Genomic DNA, 12,649 nt, shown 5'->3' with positions numbered 1-12,649 from the left:
TTACAGGATATGTTCAAAATGTCCTCCGTTAGCGAGGATACCTGCATCCACCCTTCGTCGCATAGAACCCCTGATGCGCTAATGCAGCCCTGGAGAATGGCGTATTGTATCACAGCCGTCCACAACACGAGCACGAAGATTCTCTACATTTGGTACCGGGGTTGCGTAGACAAGAGCTTTCAAATGCCCCCATAAATGAAAGTCAAGAGGGTTGAGGTCAGGAGAGCGTGGAGGCCGTGGAATTGGTCCGCCTCTACAAATCCATCGGTCACCGAATCTGTTGTTGAGAAGCGTACGAACACTTCGGCTGAAATGTGCAGGAGCTCCATCGTGCAAGAAACCGCATGTTGTGTCGTACTTGTAAAGGCACATGTTCTAGCAGCACAGGTAGAGTATCCCGTATGAAATCATGATAACGTTCTCCATTGAGCGTAGGTGGAAGAACATGGGGCCCAATCAAGACATCACCAACAATGCCTGCCCAAACGTTCACAGAAAATTTGTGTTGATGACGTGATTGCACAATTGCATGCGGATTGTCGTCAGCCCACACATGTTGATTGTGAAAATTTACAATTTGATCACGTTGGAATGAAGCCGCATCCGTAAAGAGAACATTTGCACTGAAATAAGGATTGACATATTGTTGGATGAACCAATCGCAGAAGTGTACCCGTGGAGGCCAATCAGCTGCTGATAGTGCCTGCACACGCTGTACATGTCACGGAAACAACTGATTCTCCCGTAGCACTCTCCATACAGTGACGTGGTCAACGTTACCTTGTACAGCAGCAACTACTCTGACGCTGACATTAGGGTTATCATCAACTGCACGAAGAATTGCCTCGTCCATTGCAGGTGTCCTCGTCGTTCTAGGTCTTCCCCAGCCGCGAGTCATAGGCTAGAATGTTCAGTGCTCCCAAAGACGCCGATCAATTGCTTCGAACGTCTTCCTCTCGGGACACCTTCGTTCTGGAAATCTGTCTCGATACAAACATACCGCGCCACGGCTATTCCCCCGTGCTAATCCATACATCAAATGGGCATCTGCCAACTCCGCATTTGTAAACATTGCAGTGACTGCAAAACCACGTTCGTGATGAACACTAACATGTTGATGCTACGTACTGATGTGCTTGACGCTAGTACTGTAGAGCAATGAGTCGCATGTCAACACAAGCACCGAAGTCAATATTACCTCCTTCAATTGGGCTAACTGGTGGTGAATCGAGAAAGTACAGTACATACTGACGAAAATGAGCTCTAACATGGAAATTAAGCGATTCCGGACACATGTCCACATAACACCTTTTCTTTATTTGTCTGTGAGGAATGGTTCCTGAAAGTTTGGCCGTACCTTTTTGTAACACCCTGTATATTATACTCGAACTGACATGTGACTACATTTTCACGCAATTTGGGTGCATAGATCCTGTGCAATCAGTACCCAGAACAATCACCTCTAGCCGTAATAACGGCCTTGATACGCCTGAGCATTCAGTCAAACACAGCTTGGATGGCGTGTACAGGTACAGCTGTCCATACAGCTTCAACACGATATCACAGTTCATCAAGAGTAGTGACTGCCGTATTGTACCAAGCCAATAGCTCGGCTACCATTGACCAGAAGTTTACAATCGGTGAGGGATCTGGAGAATGTGCTGGCCAGGGCAGCAGTCGAACATTTTCTGTGTCCAGCAAGCCCGTACAGGACCTGCAACATGCGGCCGTGCATTATCCTGCTGAAATGTAGGGTTTCGCAGGGGTAGAATGAAGGGTAGAGCCATCGTAACACATCTGACATGTAACGTCCACTGTTAAAAGTGCCGTAAATGTGAACAAGAGGTGACCGAGACGTGTAACCAATGGCACCCCATACAATTACGCTGGGTGATAAGCCAGTATGGCGATGACGAACACACTTTTCCAATGTGCGTTCACCGCGATGTCGCCAAACAGGATGCGACCATCGTGATGCTGTACACAGAACCTTGATTCATCCGAAAAAATGACGTTTTGCCATTCGTGCACCCAGGTTCGTCGTTGTGTACACCATCGCAGGCGCTCCTGTCTGTGATGCAGCGTCAAGGGTAACCGCAGCCATAGTCTCCGAGCTGATAGTCCATGCTGCTACAAACGTCGTCGAACTGTTCGTGCAGATAGTTGTTGTCTTGCAAACGTCCCCATCTGTTGACTCAGGGATGGAGACGTGGGTGCTCGATCCGTTACAGCCATGCGGATAAGATGTCTGTCATCTCGACTTCTAGTGATACGAGGCCGTTGGGATCCAGCACGGCGTTCCGTATTGCCCTCCTGAACCCACCGATTCCATATTCTGCTAACAGTCGTTGGATCTCGACCAATGCGAGCAGCAATGTCGCGATACGATAAGCCGCAATCGCGATAGGCTACAATCGTACCTTTATCAAAGTCGGAAACGTGATGATACGCATTTCTCCTCCTTACACGAGGCATCACAACAACGTTTCACTAGGCAACGCCGGTCAACTGCTGTTTGTGTATGAGAAATCGGTTGGAAACTTTGCTCATGTCAGTACGTCGTAGGTGTCGCCACCGGCGTCAACCTTGTGTGAATGCTCTGAAAAGCTAATCATTTGCATATCACAGCATCTTCTTCCTGTCGGTTAAATTTCGCCTCTGTAGCACGTCATCTTCATGGTGTAGCAATTTTAATGTCCAGTAGTATATTTTATATAAAAACGGTACGTTTCTGGACATGGATTGCTTATCAGAACATTATCTACTAACTATCCTCTATAACCCCTAGAAGGCTGTTATAGGAATTGTGAACCATCCTGTATAGTAATCACACTGTGCTTCCTCAAACAAGAGCCGGCCGTTGTGGCCGAGCGGTTCTAGGCGCTTTGGTCCGGAACCGCGTTGTGCTACAGTCGCAGGTTCGAATCCTGCCTCGGGCATGGATGTGTGTGATGTTCTTAGGTTAGTTAGGTTTAAGTAGCTCTAAGTCTACGGGATTGATGACCTAAGATGTTAAGTCCCATAGTGCTTAGAGCCATGTGAACCATCTTCAAACACGGAACGTTACGTTGGCCTAATGGATGACAGCAGAAATTAGCACCTAATGAAAAGTGATCCAGTGATGAAGATACGGGATAAGAGCCAGAAAAATGATTACGGTGTTACTTCTATGTAAAAAAAACCTATTTTCATCTTATCATGCACTACTTTCTTTCGTGTGGGTATTTTATGATTAATTCTCCCCTATATTTCTTTACTACCATTATTTTTACGTTTTTATTGCAAGTAATGTATAAATATCAAGAGCTCAGATGTAAACCCAGTTTTAAGCAAAGAAGGGAAAGCAGAAAGGTGGAACGAGTGTAGAGAGGGTCTATACAAGAGCGATGTGCTTGAGGATAATATTATGGAAATGGAAGAGGATGTCCTAGGATTGATCCTAGGAAGTTCTGGTCTTACGTTAAATCAGTAAGTGGCTCGAAACAGCATATCCAGACACTCCGGGATGATGATGGCTTTGAAACAGAGGATGATACGCGCAAAGCTGAAATACTAAACAGCTTTTTCCAAAGCTGTTTCACAGAGGAAGACCGCACTGCAGTTCCTTCTCTAAATCCTCGCACAAACGAAAAAATGGCTGACATCTAAATAAGTGTACAAGGAATAGAAAAGCAACTAAAATCACTCAACAGAGGAAAGTCCACTGGACCTGACGGAATACCAATTCGATTCTACACAGAGTACGCGAAAGAACTTGCCCCCCTTCTAACAGCCGTGTACTGCAAGTCTCTAGAAGAACGGAAGATTCCAAATGATTGGAAAAGAGTACAGGTAGTCCCAGTCTTCAAGAAGGGTCGTCGAGCAGATGTGCAAAACTATAGACCTATATCTTTGATGTCGATCTGTTGTAGAATTTTAGAACATGTTTTTTGCTCGAGTATCATGTCGTCTTTGGAAACCCAGAATCTACTCTGTAGGAGTCAACATGGATTCCGGAAACAGCGATCGTGTGAGACCCAACTCGCTTTATTTGTTCATGAGACCCAGAAATTATTAGATACAGGCTCCCAGGTAGATGCTATTTTTCTTGACTTCCGGAAGGGGTTCGATACAAATGTAATGTATTGCGAGTACACTCCTGGAAATGGAAAGAAGAACACATTGACACTGGTGTGTCAGACCCATCATACTTGCTCCGGCACTGCGAGAGGGCTGTACAAGCAATGATCACACGCACGGCACAGTGGACACACCAAGAACCGCGGTGTTGGCCGTCGAATGGCGCTAGCTGCGCAGCATTTGTGCACCGCAGCCGTCAGTGTCAGCCAGTTTGCCGTGGCATACGGAGCTCCATCGCAGTCTTTAACACTGGTAGCATGCCGCGACAGCGTGGACGTGAACCGTATGTGCAGTTGACGGACTTTGAGCGAGGGCGTATAGTGGGCATGCGGGAGGCCGGGTGGACGTACCGCCGAATTGCTCAACACGTGGGGCGTGAGGTCTCCACAGTACATCGATGTTGTCGCCAGTGGTCGGCGGAAGGTGCACGTGCCCGTCGACCTGGGACCGGACCGCAGCGACGCACGGATGCACGCCAAGACCGTACGATCCTACGCAGTGCCGTAGGGGACCGCACCGCCACTTCCCAGCAAATTAGGGACACTGTTGCTCTTGGGGTATCGGCGAGGACCATTCGCAACCGTCTCCATGAAGCTGGGCTACGGTCCCGCACACCGTTAGGCAGTCTTCCGCTCACGCCCCAACATCGTGCAGCCCGCCTCCAGTGGTGTCGCGACAGGCGTGAATGGAGGGACGAATGGAGACGTGTCGTCTTCAGCGATGAGAGTCGCTTCTGCCTTGGTGCCAATGATGGTCGTATGCGTGTTTGGCGCCGTGCAGGTGAGCGCCACAATCAGGACTGCATACGACCGAGGCACACAGGGCCAACACCCGGCATCATGGTGTGGGGAGCGATCTCCTACACTGGCCGTACACCTCTGGTGATCGTCGAGGGGACACTGAATAGTGCATGGTACATCCAAACCGTCATCGAACCCATCGTTCTACCATTCCTAGACCGGCAAGGGAACTTGCTGTTCCAACAGGACAATGCACGTCCGCATGTATCCCGTGCCACCCAACGTGCTCTAGAAGGTATAAGTCAACTACCCTGGCTAGCAAGATCTCCGGATCTGTCCCCCATTGAGCATGTTTGGTACTGGATGAAGCGTCGTCTCACGTGGTCTGCACGTCCAGCAAGAACGCTGGTCCAACTGAGGCGCCAGGTGGAAATGGCATGGCAAGCCGTTCCACAGGACTACATCCAGCATCTCTACGATCGTCTCCATGGGAGAATAGCAGCGTGCATTGCTGCGAAAGGTGGATATACACTGTACTAGTGCCGACATTGTGCATGCTCTGTTGCCTGTGTCTATGTGCCTGTGGTTCTGTCAGTGTGATCATGTGATGTATCTGACCACAGGAATGTGTCAATAAAGTTTCCCCTTCCTGGGACAATGAATTCACGGTGTTCTTATTTCAATTTCCAGGAGTGTACATAGAAAGAAGGATCCTTTATTGTATGATTACATGATAGCGGAACAAACACTGGTAGCAGTTACTTCTGTAAAATATCTGGGATTATGCGTGCGGAACGATTTGAAGTGGAATGATCATATAAAATTAATGGTTGGTAAGGCGGGCACCAGGTTGAGATTCATTGGGAGAGTCCTTAGAAAATGTGGTCTATCAACAAAGGAGGTGGCTTACAAAACACTCGTTCGGCCTATACTTGTGTATTGCTCATCAGTGTGGGATCCGTACCAGATCTTGTTGACGGAGGAGATAGAGAATATCCAAAGATGAGCGGCGCGTTTTGTCACAAGGTTATTTGGTAACCGTGATAGTGTTACGGAGATGTTTAGCAAACTCAAGTGGTAGACTCTGCAAGAGAGGCGCTGTGCATCGCGGTGTAGCTTGCTCGCCAGGTTTCGAGAGGGTGCGTTTCTGGATGAGGTATCGAATATACTGCTTCCCCCTACTTATACTTCCCGTGGAGATCACGAACGTAAAATTAGAGAGATTCGAGCGCGGACGGAGGCTTTCAGACAGTCGTTCTTCCCGCGAACCATACTGGAACAGAAAAGGGAGGTAATGACAGTGGCACGTAAAGTGTCCTCCGCCACGCACCGTTGGGTGGCTTGCGAAGTATGAATGTAGATGTAGATGTAGATGAAGATGAAATGGGAGATCTGATGCTGCGTGAAGAGTTTCACAGAGCACTAAAAGACCTAAGTTCAAACAAGGTCTCGGTAATAGACAACATCCTATTAGAACTACTGACAGCCTTGGGAGAGTCACTCCTGACAAAACTCTACCATTTGATGGGCAAGATGTACGAGACAGGCGAAATACCCTCAGAATTCAAGAAGAATATATTAATTCCAACCCCAAAGAAAGCAGGTGTTGACAGATGTGAAAATTACTGAACTATCAGTTTAATAAGTAACGGCTGCAAAATACTAACAAGAATTCCTTACAGACGAATGGAGAAACTGATAGTAGCCGACCTCGGGGAAGATCATTTTGGATTTCGTAGAAATGTTGGAACACGTGAGGTAACACTGACCCTACGACTTATCTTGGAAGATATATTAAGGGAAGGCAAACCTACGTTTCTAGCATTTGTTTAAAATGTTAAAATGTGTGTGAAATCTTATGGGACTTAACTGCTAAGGTCATCAGTTCTTAAGCTTACACACTACTAAACCTAAATTATCCTAAGGACAAACACACACATCCATGCCCGAGGGAGGACTCGAGCCTCCTCCAGGACCAGCCGCACAATCCATGACTGCAGCGCCATAGACCACTCAACTTATCCCGCAGAGCTTCTAGCATTTGTAGACTTAGAAAAATCTTTTGGCAGTGTTGACTGGAATACTCTCTTTCAAATTCTGAAGGTGGCAGGGGTAAAATACCGGGAGCGAAAGGCTGTTTACAATTTGTACAGAAACCAGATGGTAGTTATAAGAGCCGAGGGGCGCGTAAGGGAAGCAGTGGTTGGGAAGGGAGTGAGATAGGGTTGTAGCTTATCCCCAATGTTATTTAATCTGTATATTGACCAAGCAGTAAAGCAAACAAAAGAAAAATTCGAAGTAGAAATTAAAATCCATGGAGAAGAAATAAAAACTTTGAGGTTCGCCAATGACCTTGTAATTCTGTCAGAGATAGTAAAGGACCTGGAAGAGCAGCTGAACGGAATGGACAGTGTCTTGAAAGGAGGATATAAGATGAACATCAACAAAAGCAAAACGAGAATAATGGAATGTAGTCGAATTAAGTCGGGTGATTCTGAGGGAATTAGATTAGGAAATGAGACACTTAAAATAGTAAAGGAGTTTTGTTATTTGGGGAGCAAAATAACTGATGATGGTCGAAGTAGAGAGGATATATAATGTAGACTGGCAATGGCAAGGAAAGCGTTTCTGAAGAAGAGATATTTGTCAACATCGAGTATAGATTTAAGTGTCAGGAAGTCGTTTCTGAAAGTATTTGTATGGAGTGTGACCACGTATGGAAGTGGAGCACGGACTATAAATAGTTTGGACACGAAAAGAATAGAAGCTTTCGAAATGTGGTGCTACAGAAGAATGCTGAGGATTAGATGGGTAGATCACTTAACTGATGAGGAAGTACTGAATAGAATAGGGGAGAAGAGAAACTTGTGTCACAACTTGACTAGAAGAATGGATCAGTTGGCAGGACACATTCTGAGACACCAAAAGATCACCAATTTAGTACCGTAGGGCAGCGTGGAGGGTAAAAATCGTAGAGGGAGACCAAGAGATGAATACACCAAATGGTGCAAATGGCTCTGAGCACTACGGGACTCAACTGCTGTGGTCATCAGTCCCCTAGAACTTAGAACTACTTAAACCTAACTAACCTAAGGACATCACACACATCCATGCCCGAGGCAGGATTCGAACCTGCGACCATAGCAGTCGCACGGTTCCTGACTGCGCGCCTACAACCGCGAGACCACCGCGGCCGGCGATGAATACACCAAGCAGATTCAGAATGGTGTAGGCTGCAGTAGGTACTGGGAGATGAAGAGGCCTGCACCCGATAGAGTAGTATGGAGAGCTGCATCAAATCAGTCTCTGGACTGAAGACCACAACAACAACAACAACAATGCAAGTATAACTTTGTTACATAATTATTTATTTCAAGTTTTTGCTACCAGTCACTTTTTATTTTATGCTTAATCTAAGATGATGCAACGCGTTTCGAACATGTTTTGTTCATTTTCAAGCTTTTATACATACATACATACATCGAGAAATGTTACTTAAAAATAAACAGTTTTAAACTAGATTAATCTAGAGCACTTTGTTTTTTACTGTAGCTGCTGGTGTGGCATTTGAGGGGAAGGAGGGGGGAGGGAAGTGTATATCTAGAAGTAGAAGTCAGTGATGTCTTCTGCTGGTTTTCTTTTTTGACTATGTATATCACAGCCTGTGTCGGATGCAGATAGATTTGCATCAGTTATGTGTTACGAAAATAGTGTGAAAGGCTTTTTTATCGCAGTTGATCACTTACAGTTACATCCCCAATAAATTTTTCCCAACAGTTGTAAATTCAACAAACATTGAATTCAGTCAGACAGAAATGACACTACTAAATAAGGGTTTGAAGCGTAATATAAATCCAAGCATCAATCACAAAAACATAAAAGACACCATATGCTCACTAAAGATAGCCAGTGACTTTGCAAAACTTAATGACACTGAACAAACAGTAATAGGCCACAAGGATAATAAAATTATACAGAAGCACATAACCACAAAAGTAACAAAAACAAACAACTTTGAAATAAATATACTCCAGACAGTCAATAAGAAACTACGAAACCATACTGACCTGGCAGTAAAATCTGATAAAGGTTCCACAACAGTTATTATGTTTAAAGATGATTATGTACACTAAACACTCGAATTCTTTGCAGACAACCATATACTGGAAGTCCAAGTTGACCCCACACCGAAGTTTCAAGCAAAAATAAGAAAATGCCTCAACAACAGTAACTTCATTTTCACTAAGAATGAAGTACTAGACCTTATTGTGAGGAATTCAACAGCCCCCAAACTCAGAGCACAACCAAAAGTCCATAAAACCAACACACCTATCAGGCGTATTGTGAACTCAATTAATAGCCCAGCCTACAAATTAATGAGAGAACTAAATGACATACTTGTAGACAAATACACGTTTGAAAAATCATATTCCATAAAGAACAGCTATGAACTTATTAACAGTTTGAAAGATTTGATGGTACCACCTCAAGCCGAGCTTCTATCCCTAGATATTGTTAACCTGTACAGCAGTATACCTGTAGATGAAACAGTTGAGACAGTAAGAATGAAGCTATTGAGAAACAAGACAATGAGCAAACCAGAAATCATAGAACTTGTAGATGTACTTAATCTAGTGCTCTCACATAATTACTGCTCTTTTAACAATAAAATTTCCTAGCAGGACCAAAGACTAGCAATGGGAAGCCCTCTCAGTGGCCCATTAGTTGAAATATTTATCAACCATATAGAAAATAAAATTCTAACACTAAATGATAACATAACAACCAAAGTTTAATTCTATTAGAGATATGTAGATGACACTCTCATTCTATTTGATGGCACAGAGGATGAAGTGACAAACCTTTTTAACAAATTCAATAGCCTACATAAAAGTATTCAATTCACCCTTGAACAGGAAGAAGACAAGACCATACCTTTTCTTGACATAAAAATATCAAAACAGAAACAAAAGGTAGCTTTCAATGTTTACAGAAAACCTACTGGCACTGACACCACTATACCACACTCCTCAACACATCCCTCCTTCCACAAAAAAGCTGCTTATAGATCAATGCTGTACACAGCACACACATTTTCACTTCAACATACAGAACTCCTACAAGAAATAGAAACCATAACATATACTGCAATAAACAATGGATATGACCCTTCTCTAATTAATACCGTGTCACAACAGATAAAAAATAAACTTTACAAACAACATCAAACTACACTCACAACTGACAGTGCCCCAGCAGTCAAATATGTAAAAATGCCTTATCTTGGAATAGTATCTGACAAATTAGCAAGAGTATTAAAAAAACAGAAGTGAAAATTAGCTTCAACACCAACAACAACCTAAGTAGGAAGCTTATTCACAATATAAAACAACCAGATACAAGTCTTGATGCATCTGGCATTTACAAAAGTATCTGCAGCCAATGCAATAAATATTATATTGCCCAAACAGGCAGAAATTTCAGAACCCGATTCAAAGAACATTTATGCTGCTACAGGCTTGATAAATGTAACAAATCGGCAGTAGCAACTCACATTAAAGACACAGGTCATCCTTTGAAAATCGAAGACAACCTCGAAATTTTACACAAAATAGGAAAAAGTAAAAGATTGTATATCACGGAAGAAATGGAAATTTTCATACATAACGCAAAGCATGGAGATAACTGTGGTGTCACTGCCAGACACCACACTTGCTAGGTGGTAGCCTTTAAATCGGCCACGGTCCGCTAGTATACGTCGGACCCGCGTGTCGCCACTATTAGTGATTGCAGACCAAGCGCCGCCACACAGCAGGTCTAGAGCCACTTCCTAGCACTCGCCCCAGTTGCACAGCCGACTTTGCTAGTGATGGTTCACTGACTTCTACGCTCTCATTTGCCGAGACGATAGTTAGCATAGCCTTCAGCTACGTTATTTGCTACGACCTAGCAAGGCGCCATGATCAGTTTCTATTGATATTTTAAATCATGTACTGTCAAGAGCGACGTTCGTTATTAATGGATTAAAGTTAAGTATTCCACCAGCTACGTCCGTTTTTCTCAATTCTAATTCCCTTGTCATGTTCCAGACCTCACGCCAGCCTGCGTGAGCTAAACGCGTGCATTTCGGCCTCCTTTAGAAAAACACGGTTGGCTCTCCTGCCAACCACAACAATAACATTCTTATTGAAATAATCGTATTCAAAAACTCAAAATTCTTCAACAGTCTTAAGCCAGTTCTAACTCAATAGATTCACGAAATGTCAACGTAAATAATGGGCTAGAACCAAGACTATCGATACTAAACATCGATAATCGATACAGACTCACATGCTACAGTCCGTCATCTTCTGTTGTGTGTATAACATCGAAGCAATTTGTGCAGTGGCAATCAGTGACAAAATATCATGTGCAATAGTGTAATGTCAATCAACAGCTCCGCCATTACACCAGTGATACAAGTGAAGCAGCGAGAGTATGTAACTGTAAGTGATCAACTGTCATATAAAAGCCTTTCTCACTATTTTCGTAACACATAACTGATGCAAATCTATCTGCATCCGACACACGCTGTGATATACATAGTCAACAACAAAGAAGAAAACCAGCAGAAGACATCTCTGACTTCGATTTCTAGATATACACTCCCCCCTCTTTCCCCCCAAATGCCACAACAGCAGCAATAGTAAAAAACAAAGTGTTCTAGATTAATCTAGTTTAAAACTGTTTATTTTTAAGTAACATTTCTCGATGTATGTATGTATGTATAAACGCTTGAAAATGAACAAAACATGTTCTAAACGCGTTGCATTATGTTAGATTAAGCATAAAATAAAAAGTGACTGGCAGCAGAAACTTGAAATAAATAATTTTCCCACACAGTCACGGTATACAGACATAGCCATCTACATCTACATCTACATGACTACTCTGCAATTCACATTTAAGTGTTTGTCAGAGGGCTCATCAAACCACAATCATACTATCTCTCTACCATTCCACTCCCGAACAGCGTGCGGGAAAACTAACAATTAAACCTTTCTGTTTGAGCTCTGATTTCTCTTATTTTATTTTGATGATCATTCCTACCTATGTAGGTTGGGATCAACAAAATACACTCCTGGAAATGGAAATAAGAACGCCGTGAATTCATTGTCCCAGGAAGGGGCACTTTATTGACACATTCCTGGAGTCAGATACATCACATGATCACACTGACAGAACCACAGGCACATAGACACAGGCAACAGAGCATGCACAATGTCGGCACTAGTACAGTGTATATCCACCTTTCGCAGCAATGCAGGCTGCTATTCTCCCATGGAGACGATCGTAGAGATGCTGGATGTAGTCCTGTGGAACGGCGTGCCATGCCATTTCCACCTGGCGCCTCAGTTGGACCAGCGTTCGTGCTGGACGTGCAGACCGCGTGAGACGACACTTCATCCAGTCCCAAACATGCTCAATGGGGGACAGATCCGGAGATCTTGCTAGCCAGGGTAGTTGACTTACACCTTCTAGAGCACGTTGGGTGGCACGGGATACATGCGGACGTGCATTGTCCTGTTGGAACAGCAAGTTCCCTTGCCGGTCTAGGAATGGTAGAACGATGGGTTCGACGACGGTTTAGATGTACCGTGCTCTATTCAGTGTCCCCTCGATGATCACCAGAGGTGTACGGCCAGTGTAGGAGATCGCTCCCCACACCATGATGCCGGGTGTTGGCCCTGTGTGCCTCGGTCGTATGCAGTCCTGATTGTGGCGCTCACCTGCACGGCGCCAAACACGTA

General features: G+C 44.2%; 1 protein-coding gene across 2 annotated transcripts in view; it reads left to right on the top strand.

The window, feature by feature from the left end:
* The window catches only part of LOC126298755 (ADP-ribosylation factor-like protein 6), a 107,714-nt gene that overhangs the window by 57,125 nt on the left and 37,940 nt on the right, over positions 1-12,649 (top strand). The window contains exon 1 of one of the 2 annotated variants that reach the window (XM_049990201.1): positions 11,254-11,344. The exons of the other annotated variant lie outside the window; for it this stretch is intronic. The gene's annotated coding sequence lies outside the window, so the exon portion shown is untranslated. Of the gene's footprint in view, positions 1-11,253; positions 11,345-12,649 lie in introns of those variants that run through there. 2 annotated transcript variants of the gene reach the window in all.

Source organism: Schistocerca gregaria, chromosome X (assembly GCF_023897955.1).
Source record: "Schistocerca gregaria isolate iqSchGreg1 chromosome X, iqSchGreg1.2, whole genome shotgun sequence".
NCBI classification, from domain to species: Eukaryota; Metazoa; Arthropoda; class Insecta; order Orthoptera; family Acrididae; genus Schistocerca; species Schistocerca gregaria.
Note: the sequence above shows the minus strand (reverse complement) of the source record. Positions and strands in the feature narration are given on the sequence as shown.